We start from the raw sequence: 13906 nt of genomic DNA, 5'->3' as shown, positions 1-13906 counted from the left end.
AAAGGGTTTGAGTTTCCCCAATGTGCTGAGTCTGCTCACGTCTGAGAACAAATCAGGAATCCCCACTCCAGACATGGTTTCAACCCATAAACTGAGGCACCTAAATTCATCAGCAATTTTAGAAATCATCTGGACCTAAAACAAATAGGCTTTAAAATGGGAAGATGAGAGTAAAACAAAAATGATTACCAAAAAAAAAAAAAAAAAAAAAACCTGGCAAAGAAAGCTGCACTCAAGTATCGTGGAAGTTTCTCTTTGGAGATGGGAGGCTTTTTTCTTCCTCTGATCTGATTCTCAGCACTTAGGAAAGCTGCCAGCAGCCGACGAGCAGCCACGTTTCACATGCTTACCTTGAACTTTATTTGATAGAGCCTAAACCATTACATTATTTGATTGGATTAGGAGGAGTGCACTGCGGCATTGCATCATTACCTGAATTTAGTTGACCTCTGGGAAAATGTACTTCTGACGTCTCCATCAATCCAGCCTTGTGTTTTTAGCTCCGGCAGGAGAGATGCTGAGGGAAGCTCCAACACAGCAGCCCGAGCCAAGCTCCTGTGCAGGATCTGTCCCCCGAGAGCAGACAGCCCAGGCGCTGACCTGTTTGCCTGACTTCTGCGGCCACTTGACTTTGTACAAGGTGACTGGCCCCAGCATGGGAGAGGGGAGCTGAACCGGGAATAATGCAGCCAGGCAATGTGCTGAGAGGCACGGGAGGAGGGTGGAGGAGAGAGAGGAGGTTGTTGGTCTGTGAAGCAATTTTTCAAACAGGTGAGAAGCCTTTTCTTTTTTTTTTTTATTTTTTTCTTTCCCTTAGATTCTCAAACAACCTCCATTTATCAACGTATGAAGGAGATTGATTATAAAAGAAATTTCCAGTCCATAACAAGATGGGGCTGAAGCCACCACAGGCTCTCAAAACATGCAAGGACAGCTTGGTTTTCCACAGCTTACAGCCTTGATCTCACGATCAAGGGCCCCGGAGAGAGGTGTTGATCCCTGCCCCTTCCATGTAACCAGCTCAGGGGCTCAGCATGAGAGAAACCTTTTGGGATACGGATGGAGAGAGCTAAAGCAATTGCTGGCAAACACTACTGTCCTTTTCCCACAGGTGTTCCTGTGCTGAAATCCCTCTCTGAATGTGAGGGAGAGGGTGAACTTAGCATTGGTGCTAAATAAAGTCTTTGTCAATCAAAGACTTCGGTTGTGGCAGAAGGATTCTTGGGATAGATCTGTAGTTGAGTTTGGTTTGGGTTCCTCTTTCAAGACCGGTTTCTTTTTTTTCCTCCTATGATCTAATTCTTTGCACTTGTTTTGTTGTGACAAGATTTTTGTTTATTTAGGACAAGATCCCAGGTTTCACGGGGAAGCATGATTCAATGGAGCTGGTTGCAATGAGCCAAGCCCAGACGGGGTAAAGGATTGTTTCAGTTTCTCATTTTCTGAGTGGTGCCATGCCATGGGAACACCACAGGCATTCCTCTCTCTCCAGACCAAGACTTCAACTGTGTCACCCCCAGAACCTCCACAGGATGCACGACTCCAAAGAGCTACAATGCAAAGTTTCACAGCACCCCTCGTCCCACCGCAGATCAGAGCTCATACAACCAGCTTTCATCTGAAACTGGCTCCAAACCAGCCCCATCACAGGTGTTTTCACAGTCAGACAGAGAAGGAGACTAGAGCAATTGCCCAAAAACATTCAAAATGCTCATTTTAAAAAGAAATATGGTCAAATATTCCTTGAAGATTACCTGTAAAGGGTTAATTTATAACTGATCATTTAATAAGCATTCTGAAATTAGCTTTTAGAAAGCCCAGCAGCCCAATAGGTTGCCCACACCACAGTTTTTCATAATTAAAAATGCCTCTTATCCAGGTGCTTGTGTCTGTAAGATGCTTATAGGAGCAATTAATTATTTACTAAACCTTTAGCTGTTTATAATGAAAAATTCATAGAAATTGTGACCATAAACAGACTAAGCCAGGAAATGCTTCAGCAGATGAAGAAAAAAGAAAATGAAAAGCATTTCATTTCAGGCAGTGTAAGTGCCTTTTCACCCACCAGATCATGGTGCAGAATGGAGAAGGTCCTTTATCTTACACCAATATATAAGATGCTGCTTGCCATCGAAGAGACAAGCAGCCCATCTCTTTGACAGCACTTTCTTGCTTGCATTATGTAACTTTGCATGCAGCAGTCAGCTCTGGACAACGTTTAAAATTATTTGCAAAGCTTGTCACATAGCCAGCAACGTCACGTTACTGTGCTATGCAAGAACTTTCTCTTGCAAAACAACATCCTGTCTTCACACAGCACTCCCAGGTATCCTCACTTTCGCAGGGTGTAAAGCTGTTTCACTCTTCCCTTATGACACCATCTAACCATTTATTTTTGTAAGAAAGTCCCCAGTGTTCCCATGTAATGGGCTTAGGGGGATTGTTTTGTTGGGTATCGTGTATTCAAAGTCAACATCAAGTATCGAATGCATAAAATCACTGGATTTGGCTACCTTTTTGTTTTATACCTGCAAAAAAGCCTCCTTTTATCTTAAAATGCAGGTGTGTTATCAATTCCTCTGTACCATAACCCAGAAGTAACAAGCTACTGCTAAAGATTTGCTTGACTGCCTGCATCATCAAATCTCATTTTTGTCACTGGCACTATCTGGAAAAAAGCATCCACACCACATGGGGTGGTCCTAAATGAATAAAGCAATGGAAGGTTGATGAAAGCATTGTAAGGTTGTTATGAGAAACAGAAAACAGTGTAGGACATATCTGCAACAGAAAATGCATTTAAAAAATAAAGGTAACCTCCTGGAAAGTATTCTTTTTCTACCCTGATGATCAGGCAAGAGGGATCCAAATTCCAATATGAACTTCGTCCATGGCTTTGATTGATAGGAAATGTGGAGGTTACTTTGTCTCACGTTCCTCAAAGCCTTCAAAATCAAAGCTAGCCTGACAACAAACATTCAGCATCTCTCAATTTCACCCAGGAAAAGAAGGGGAGAGAAAGGCACAGGAATCTGACAGACCTCAAGGTACTAGAGGTACATACAACTGATGTCATCTACCTTGATTATCTTGACCTCTTTAAGGCCTTTGACATGGTCCCACACAACATCCTTGTCTCTAAACTGTAGAGGTATGGATTTGATGGATGCACTCTTTTATGGATAAGGAATCGGCTGGATGACTGCATCCGAAGAGTTGCAGGCAACGGTTCAATGTCCAAACGGAGATCAGTAACAAGCAGTGTCCCTCAGCGGTCTGTATTGGGACTGGAACTGTTCAGCGTCTTTATTAATGGTGTAGGCAGTGGGATTGAGTGCACCCTCAGCAAGTTTGCAGGTGACACAAGGCTGAGCGGTGCAGTCGATACGCTTGAGGGAAGGGATGCCACCCAGAGGGACATGGACAGGCTTGAGGAGTGGGCCTATGCAAACCTCACGAGGCTCAAAAAGGCCAAGTGCAGGGCCCTGCGGAGGAGGACTTGCATGTGCTGGTGGATGAAAAGCTGGACATGAGCTGTCAATGTGCGCTTGCAGCCCAGAAAGCCAAATGTATACTGGGCTGCATCAAAAGAAGCGTGGCCAGCAGGTCGAGGGAGGTAATTCTGCCGCCCTACTCCGCACTCATGAGACCCCACCTGGAGTACTGTGTCCAGTTCTGGGGTCTTCAGCACAAGAAAGTCATGGACCTGTTAGAGCAGACCGAGTGGAAAGCCACAAAAATGATCAGAGGGTTGGAACACCTCTGCTGTGAAGAAAGGTGGAGAGAGTTGTATTTGTTCAGCCTGCAGAAAAGAAGGCTCTGGGGAGACCTTATTGCAGCCTTTCAATATATAGAGGGGGTTTATAAAAAAAAGACGGAGTGAGACTTTTTTGCCAAGGCCTATAGTGACAGGACAAGGGGCAATGGTTTTAAACTGAAAGAGGGTAGATTTACATTAGATATAAGGAAGACATTTTTTATGAGGGTGGTGAAACACTGGACCAGGTTGTCCAGAGAAGTTGTGGATACCCCACCACTGGAAACGTTCAAGGTCAGGTTGAATGGGGTTTTTTGCCACCTGATCTAGTGAAGGGTGTCCCTGCTCATGGCAGGGGTATTGGAACTAGATCATCTTCAAAGCTCCCCTCCAAACCAAACCATTCTATGATTCTATGCTTCTAAAAGTCTGTGGCAAATATTTTCCATTCTTCCTGTTCTTGGTATGGCAAATTGCTCAGTGTGACCAGGTACAGGTGAAATTCTCAGTCTTGGCACCAACCTGTTTCCCTGCACGTCTCCTCCTGATGATCTTCCTCCACCTTCCTCTCTGCACTGCACAGATAATGCCATGGGACCCTTTCTTTATGGACAAAGATGTGTCCTTTCGATCAGTGTTTATAGTGAGCAAGTCCCCAACAGAGGCTGGAGGAGACGATGGGGTCATTGCAGCTGTGCCATCTAATAGATACAATCTGTAAAGATCTCTCAGTGACTCATGCTCCCAAAGAGCTGGCTTTCATAGCAATATTACACCTGATTTTCCTCAAAATGCTCATCAATTGCTGCATGTTGATATAAGTTTTACACGACCATATTTCATTGATGAGCCTAGTCATGAAAATTATCTGATTTATTCTACCCTTTGGTTTACCTTTTGCAAAGATGTTCTATAATGCCCTAAGTAGTGTACTAAGGCACTAGGAGGTACAGCAGGCACATGAAACGCTCCTATTTAAAGCGATGTCACTCTGACTCGCTCACGTCCTGCTGTTTTGTTTCTCTTTTCAATCTGCAATCTTCATTTGTGAAAAAGAGTCAATAGACAGAAGTTGCTGATATCCCTGCAGGCAGGGGATTGGAAAGTCTCCATCCATTATGTTTTCCCTGTCTTTTTCTTAGAAATTCTTCTTTAAGAATGAAAGACTTAAGTTCTGTGACAAAAGACAGCCCTTCACACAGGGATTTTATTTTCTATAGATGAGTAAATCTGTAATTTAACCAATTTACACCCTAGGTGTAAAAAAAAGACCTCAATCCGAGAAAATTCTATGCTCACGTGGCTACATCTTCCTAAGTGTTCAAAGCTCTGCTTCAAATGAAGTAGACTGAGAGCTTGAAACTGGGCTTTTCGCCTTCTTTGGAAATGCCCTCCTCAGTGCATTGTATGGTTATTTGGGACAGAGCCATTTCATTTACTTCTGTTGACACTGCTCTGCTTTGCATAGTGGTATTAAGACCTAATGAGCAAGAGAAAGTGGGTATTTCTCCATAATACAGTAGTTTGGGCATTCACCTGGGATGCAGGACACTTTCTCCTAGTTCTTGCTCCAATGAATAATTAATATTTTATGCTAAAATGGAACAGCTTCAATATGTGTAAATGAGAGAGGCACATCTTCATTACTGGAGAGCCTGAAGTAGCTGCTGGTGAGGGCTGTAAGAAAATGCAAGCGAAGCACATTCACAGCAGTTTGCCAGGAATCCACGATAATTTGCCAGCTGCAGTTTGGCTGGATCTTCCTTTTCTGCTTTTGTTTTGGACTTCAGTCCAAGAACTGTAACAACTAGATGCAGGAGGACAACATCACATCTCTAGACAAATCTCTAATGGTACAAGACTTTTTTTCTTCCTTTAATGAATATTAATTCCATGCTTTATTCTTTCTCATTTTCTGTGCCTTTAGTTGCATTGTTTTTTTATGTCTCTTGGAAGATTATTGTACAAGGACAGAATTAAATTTATTTTTTTTTCATTTGTGCATATCTGATTGTCAGCTTCCTTCAACATTAACAGCCACTCCTCTTTGTTTCTTTTCTTTTTACTGTTCTCCCTTTTGAAGGTTTTTCCGCCACATGTCTTGCTTCAGGGTCTACCCTCCTTATGCTACTCCTGCCCCATGGCTTCTCTTCTACAGCCCTTGGTTAGTGTCCCATCAGGCTTTATTCCCCTTTTTCTTGGTGACATCTGTAATCTTGGCTCACATTTCATACTGTCCTACCTCCTGAGCATGTCTTCTGCAACAGCCTTAAGTCAGTCTCGTCACCAATGATGGTTAGTTCAACATAATATATCACAACTCTCCTTAGACCTTTCTTTGGACATTCAGACTCCTTTGAAGTTGGAAAATGTTTCTGTTTCTTTTCTGCCTAAAATCCTGCCATATTGTGAAGAGATAGCACTGCTCTCCCAGGCAGCCAGGTTGGGCTCCACATCTTCACCAGAAAAAATTTCCTGTCCTTCTTCCCTCTGCACTTCTTTCTTCTATGTTTCTATGAAAATTGCTGTCCGGTGATGAGATACACTGCTCTATTTCTTTTCAGACCCCCTTCTCATCTGACTCCAAAAACCTCAGGACTGTCCAAACACTCAGATATTTCCTCCTTTCTTAACAGCTTTCTGTACCATCCTCTTTCCCTCTTTTGCCATTTTCTCTCCACCTATTCATTAGGAGTGACAACAAAACCAAATGGAAACTCCCAGCTCAGTTGGGTTTTGACAGTCAAATGTTTGCAGAAGACCAGATGAGGTTCTTTCTGCAATCTGGTTCCCCATTCAAATTCAGCATTGTCTCTCCTACCATGGCACTGAGCTGGTCTGCAGATGCTGCCTTTTATTCCTTATCTCCTTTGTGACTTTGGCACTCAGATCCCATGTTCTGGCAGTTTTGTGCCCCTTATTCATGTGGCATTCTCATCTATAGGATCTAAAAATGATATTTCTTTCACACACCTGAACAATACTTGCTTCCCAATTTAAAAAAGTATAATGCTAAACACCTCCCTTGAAATTCTCAAGAGTTTTGTTTGGGGTTTTAGTCTTTTTTTTCTTTTACCTTTTTTTTTTTTTTACCTTTTTTTTTTTTTGCCTTTTTTTTTTTTTTTTTTTTCTTCTGGACATGTTTCTGCTTCCTTTTAATACTTTGCATATCTCTGAAGATGAAAAATATTCAGCCATTGTTTCAAGGTTCACTAAAAAAGATACTGTTTAAAATGAAAAGCAATAAAAATATGAAGAGATTTCAAAAAGAAAAATACTAGCATAACCAGCCATAAGCAGTACATTTGTAATTTAAACATTAATCAGAAAAATACACTGAAAAATCAGAGGGCATAAACCCACTTTTCTCTTCCCTTATATTTTGACTCCATTTAACTACTTCCAGGAAATGCTTTTCTTACCCTTTCCTCTTTCAATATCACAAAGAACAAAATATGTAGGGTGGACTGCAGCCCCATAGCCCATGCTCTGCACCACAATCTTCCACTGTCGTCAGATAAAGATTGGTAGGAATGATAGGTGAGAGCACCAACCTATGTGTTGAGACACATAGTCTCCATTAAAACAGGACCTAATCAAGCATTCATTTTCTCCTCAGGTGAAGACAATTTGGTCAATGTTGACCGACTCTAGTTTTGAACAAGTGCTCTAGAAGAGAAAAGGTGATGGAGCTTACAGGCCATCCTCTCAGCTGTCTGTCTTTCTTTGAAATTGAAAAATGATTTGACTAGTTAGTTCCCTTTTTCAGCCTGCTACTTGCTTAAATCTCTGTGGCTCTGGTTGTGGAAGGTGCATACAAGGACAAGCTAGAGCAATCCGAACACCCTACACACAAGTATATGAGGCTGTACTTACCTTCTTGCCTCAGCCCTTACCTCATGACATCTGTCAAAAACACACCATTCCTCAAGCATATACTGACATGGTGAATGGGCCAATACAATTTTCTTTTTAGAGAGTGATTCCTTGTTCTTCTCATCCACTGAGCAAAGGATCAAGTCAATACCAGGCACCTTTGGCAGCTCCTGCCGAGATGGATATCTTACTCCATACACACATGTTGAGAGACAGTTGACTTTCTGACTTTACAAATAGACAATATGAACTCAGAGGCTTTTTCGTGGTTGTGATGCAGGTCAGAAGGCAGATCTGGAAACAAACCTCGGTTTTCTTCCTTCTAAATCAGTGCTTTCCCCATAGCCTGTCCTGAGGGCAAGAATTAACCTTCACAGGGCTGGCAATCAAGTCTGATGTGCAACTTGCATGTCACATGTTATACATGAGTATTAGCACCCACTAGTGTATTTTTTTTGTATTTAGGTGTTAATGTCCACACTCCCCATCTCTACACACCTACACATACATCTTACATTAAAAGACCCAGAGTGTTACAAAGTCAAGCACTCAAAAATGAGCAAGCATCAGAAGTGAGGGTTTCTACGCAACCATAATTTCATGCAAAATCACACAGATTAGTTGAAGTTGGAAGGTGGAAGAAAGCTTTGGGCATCATTTAGTCCAACCAATCCACTCAGAGTGGGGACAGGTAGAGCAGGTAGCTCAGGGCCGTGTCCAGTTAGGGTTTGAATATGCCCAAGGACGGAGATTCAACAACCTGTTTGGGCAAACTGTTTTGGTACTCGGCCACCCTCACAGTAAAAAGTTTCATTCTTCTCTCTTTTCTCTCCTTTTTTCCTCCCATCCCCATCTAGTTCCTTCTAAATACTTGAATTCTGTTGGTTTTACCAATTTATTCTATACCAGGCTATTTAGTTGTTGCAGTTGTTTTGCCAGCTTTTGCAACAAGCATACAATTATTTCACCAGTATCACTAATGACACCAGCAACATTGCCTGTCGTATATGCAGGCTGTGGAGCAGATTAATATTACTATCAAAATGTTTTTGTTGTATCTATAAACTGTGTGAAAAAAATTTAATTAAGTTACCTTAATTCACTAAAACTTAATTAAAAACTTGGGTGCTCATTGCTCAGAGCAAGTTAGCATGAAATTCAATTTGTGCTCATCTGCTTAAGACTGGCAGAGTGTAAGACAGTGCCTGAAACACCCCATTCTACTAACGTCTACTGGTGCGTGCCATTGTTTGTATTATGGTTATTCTTTGTGTCCCAACAGTATCTGAAGGATCCAGTGCCCCTCTGTAATAATATGCATGTTCAGCACGTACTACAACATTAAAACATCTAAGTGTTGGTGTTCTTGCTCTATCTGTGCTGAAAGCTTGAAAACTTTTGCATCTACTCTGGCAATACCTCGGGGACACACCTTTCTTCTGAGTCCACACAACTAACAGATGTCCAGGTGCAGATGTCTCCATTATCTCAGAAAAGTTTTCTCCGGCTTTGTCTACTAACGCCTCAGCTGCACGGTTGCATTCAAGATGCTATTGTTGAAGTTTTATTCCCACTCTGTGACTCTGAATATGTCACCTCCTTCCTTTTCTCCACAAGAAGGCAGGCCTGGGAAGAATCTCTTGAGTCTCCAGATGCACAGATCTCCTCCAGTAGGACACACACATCAACTAATCTATTCTGGAAATGGATCAAGTTCCCTTTTGAAACAAGTTAGTTCTCCTTTTCATACAATCCACATTCATCCCCAGTTTATCCAGTTCCTTGCACATTTTACAATGCATATGTTAATTCCCAGCCTTTCTTGCATCATTAGGAAAGTTTGACACCACATCAATTCAATCACTCTACTGAAATCCAGAAGCAGGAAATATACTGTTTCTTTTATCAAGAAGGTAACCAGCTGGGTCTGGCATGCTCTAGGTGCTGATAAAGCCACTTGGAAATCGTATTTTTCGCTGACATTCTTGTCTAATTATTCTTTCCTTTGAATTTTACAGTGTGATTAATCAGGTAAAGAGTTATTCTTCCATTAGCACTTTCATATTCCATTCATCAAAACACCTAAGTAAAAGCCCATGTAACATGTTGAAAATTGCCAGAAATAGAAGAAAACAAAGATTTCAAGATCAAGAGACTGATGCTTGGTGATGCCGAGAACATAAATGAATGAATGAAAAGATGAATAAATGAATGAGTAAATGACTAGAGTAAGATGTTTAGGTAAAGTGGTGAGAGAAATGACATAACTTTAAACTCATTAATTCTCTTCCTAAACAGCTCCTGCTACACAGGGTGACCAATTACAGTTATTTCCCAGTTCTTAATAGATGATTAATTATATTTTAGCCTGCCTATGAAGCTATTATACCATTTTAGACTCCCCTGGCATAACAGAGTCATGCTCTTTACCTGGCAAATGCAGCCTGAGGCTACAATTTCTAGTTGTGTTAGGTCTGGTAGGCCTAAAATGTTATTGAAAAATAAGGTCATAGAGTAAATAAAACACTGAATTGTGGAAGACAACATAACACTTTTCATTCTTTCCATTCTTACAGTTCTATTCCAGCAGTTCCATGGCATGACAAATGATTTGAATAGGTGTGTCAAATCAAGACTTACACATCACCCTTTTAACTTTCATTATTTGAAATTACTCTTTTTATGAAACTTTCCAGACCTGGTGGGGCAAAGAGCCCCATCAAGCATTACTGGGGCCAGCTGGGAGGTGCTGCAGTTAGTCATTCACAAAATGTATTAAGAACAAAAACATGACAGCTCTAATTATTATAAATGGGTCATTAAAACCCTTTCAATTGCAATGTGAAATACAATCTCTGAATAGCAAGCATCTCCTGGAAAAAATCTCTTCTCTGAAGTTAAAAAAAAGATCCATTCTGATCTGAATGTGATAGAAGGTGAAATGCATTTTCCTAATGAATGCTAGTGTTATTAAGACATTAATAGCTACTAATGGGGAGAGGTCTGGGATGAGAGAAGTAATATTTATAGAGAAGGTAATCTGCAAAAAGGAAAGATAGCCTTGGATTGTCATATTTCAGACCTAGATTTTACAGCATTAAAGCTCTTGTGGGCAAGGATGAATAAGGTGACCTTAGAGAAATTTCCAGTAACTTTCTGAAAGTCACTGCTTGGAGAGAAGAAGGACTCCTCCTATACATTGCCAAGGGAGCTGGTGGAAGTCCCTTTCCTGAGTACACTCGAGAAGACATGACATTGTGCACACACATCAGCCCTTTCAAAACAGCAAAGGAAAAAGCGCAAAAGGAAAACAGCCCAAAGGGAAGAACCAAAGATACAACAAGCAACAATAATTCCCCAAATGTCATAATAGACCTTTCATTTCAGCTATTCTGTTCCAAACTTCAAGCACTTGACTAAGACATATTGCACAAGGGAAAGACAGAGAATGTGTACTAGGGGTGAGAGCGCAGGCCAGAGCTCCTGTGTCAGTATGCAACTTACACAACATACCCAGGACAACACCCTTAATGTGGGCTAAGGAACCAGTTACACATTGGTTCACATAATCTAATAATACACAACAGCATTAAATAGATTTTTCTGTAATAGGATATATTTCAGGCCAAAATCTAGACCTCCTGATCTGTAACGGCAAGGTAAAAGAAATGATCAAATTAAAGTGTAGACATTAGTGAGAGGTAAAAAAAAAAAGCCTGTATCCAAACCATTTTGAATGCAGGCAGTAGTGGCAACAAGCTATTTTCAATCTAAATCCACATTAAATAACTTTCCTGGATTTACACAGGCCCATAAACATGGGGGCTTATTCTTCTTCCACGCATGTCTCTCTTCTGGACTGTTTGATTCCCTTAATAGGGACAGAACAGAAACAGAAGAGCTATAGATAATTAATTCAGAGTGAGAGACATGGTGAAATGTTCCCTAAACCTCTAAGTGGAGGTCTGACACAGCAATAACTACCAATTCCTAGTTCTGTTTATATGTATGACCTCATAGTTATTGAATGCCTATGCCTACGGTGAATGGTAGTCAAAGCAAGCGGGAGCTTTGCAGCATACACATTTGATAAAAAATAACATGTGACACGTGCAGCCCCCATGCTCAGTTCTGCCTTCCATAGAAAAGCCAAAATCCTTCACCACTGGCCTTGTGCTGACCTCTGTCAGCAAGAGAAACAGCACAACGTGAATTAGGGGACTTGTCACCAAAACCAGTGGTTGAATCACGCCTTGCTTATCTTCTCTCTTATCAGAGGCAATCATAAGCAATAAATCCACAAGGAAGTCCAAGTCCATTCACAAGTACCTTTTTAAAAGGCAAAGGGAGAAATTCAATAAATGGTCTGTACACTAACAGAGGACTTCATGAGAACTCCCATCCAGCCAGTCTGCTGGCACTACAGAAACACAATGCAGAGTTAACATCTATGTGAAACAATTTTTTATGACCTTGGAATAAAAACAATGCATTATGTCAGCAAGTCCAGCTCCCTTGTATTCAGAGCTACAATGTACCACCCTCATTAAACAAACCAGACTGATTCTTCCCCATTTCTCATTCTGAAAAGCTTTCATTCCTCTGAAAGAAACTTTCTGCCATTTTCCAGCCAAAATGCAGTTCTGGTCACTGTATAGCTGTTCACTCTCTTGCCAATACTGTTGCCTATAAATATACCAGGATGGTAAACACCTGGATGGTAAAAGAACTATTTAAGCTAGAAGACAACCTCACATCCAGTCAGACTGTGTTTTACTTGTCTGAGCAAGCCAGGCTCTTTCAGTCCCTCCAGTTAAGAAAGGTTCTCCACTCCTGTTAACACTGAAGTAACTCCTCTCTGCGAGTTCCAGTTGGAGTTCATTTGCATGCAGCATAAAGGTGACATAATTTCAGTGCTCCCTAACTCCCTGTATCTACTAGACTGGCTCAGCAGATATACCCTGAGACACATGTACCCTTTAATACCATTTCTATGGCTTTGTCACCTTGGAACTTCATTGTTGACCTGCAAACAACCATGTTTTTCTCCTCCTCAGTCATTTCCAGCTAATGAGCTCTGCCACATTGCCAGAGTTCCTGCCTTCAGTCCCACATTACCTGGGCATTCTTCTGATTGTATTTGATTTTATTTCTCATACTGCAATCTTCTAAGTCATCCAAAACTTACCTCACCCATGATAGACCCAACTCCCTTTGCATGGAGGATGCTTCATTACTATTGTAAGCTAATGTTATTCTCAAAACCCCAGTTTTATGCTGTTATAAAATAAAATATTAACTATGACTAGTCTCAGAACATATCTTTGAGGAACTCTCTCAGTAACAACTACTGGTGCTGTTATTTCATTGTCATTGCAACCAGTAACTTCTCCGCAAGCTCTTTAAGTACTGCACCCATCTCCATTTCTCCAGTTACAGTGCTAATTTACATTGAAGAACTGTAGAAAATACACTACATATTGTTGATATCTAGTTCTTTCCCATAAGAAAGCTACTGGGTAACAACACAATCCTAACCATAAGTCCAGCTTGCCTTCTACCCCATTTATCACTGTTTAGTCACCATTTACTTTAAAATTTATTTAGAACTTGATATTGTATGAGATAAGACCATGTTCCTCTTATTTTTTTCTTCTTTATTGCTGCTTTTCATATACTTATTTCAAGAAGAAACATACGTTATGAAGAAATAGAACAACTGTGAGTGCGAAACATGAAGTCTGCACTTCTTATTGTAAGAGAGCTTATAAATTAGGTATTCTAATTCAGCCATTCAAACGACCAACAGGTACAGTACACAGCAGATGAATAAAATTGTGAGGACGGGAAAAAATAGCGGGGTTTTCTTGACATTTTCTGTCTGGTTTCTTAAGAAAACAAAGCTGAAGCCATTATGCTGTGTGAGTGACTACGAGTATGAATCTGTGTGTGTCTCAACTGCCTGCCAGCCTAGAAAGCCTCTGAACGAGAGAGACCCTACCAGTTACTCCAACCTGGCCTCACTCTTATTAAAAGTTAGAGAACCAACTCCTCCTTATGAATCCACAGAAAACTAGGCTTTATTGTTCATCTGCTCATGAAACTAATTATTTTGAGAAGTGATGAAGTTACAGTGCCATCACATTGCTGTGAGTGAGGTCACACTGAAAGATGCACTGAAACACTCCATTTAAGTGGAGAATGCTGTTCTTCAGCTAAATCTAAATTTACTCCTGAGTGTCTTTGAGCTATGAGTTCATACCTCAGTGCCGT

The sequence above is a fragment of the Aquila chrysaetos genome, chromosome 4 (assembly GCF_900496995.4).
Source record: "Aquila chrysaetos chrysaetos chromosome 4, bAquChr1.4, whole genome shotgun sequence".
In the NCBI taxonomy this organism is placed as follows: domain Eukaryota; kingdom Metazoa; phylum Chordata; class Aves; order Accipitriformes; family Accipitridae; genus Aquila; species Aquila chrysaetos.
The sequence above is the reverse complement of the archived record's forward strand: the minus strand, read 5'-3'. Positions refer to the sequence as shown.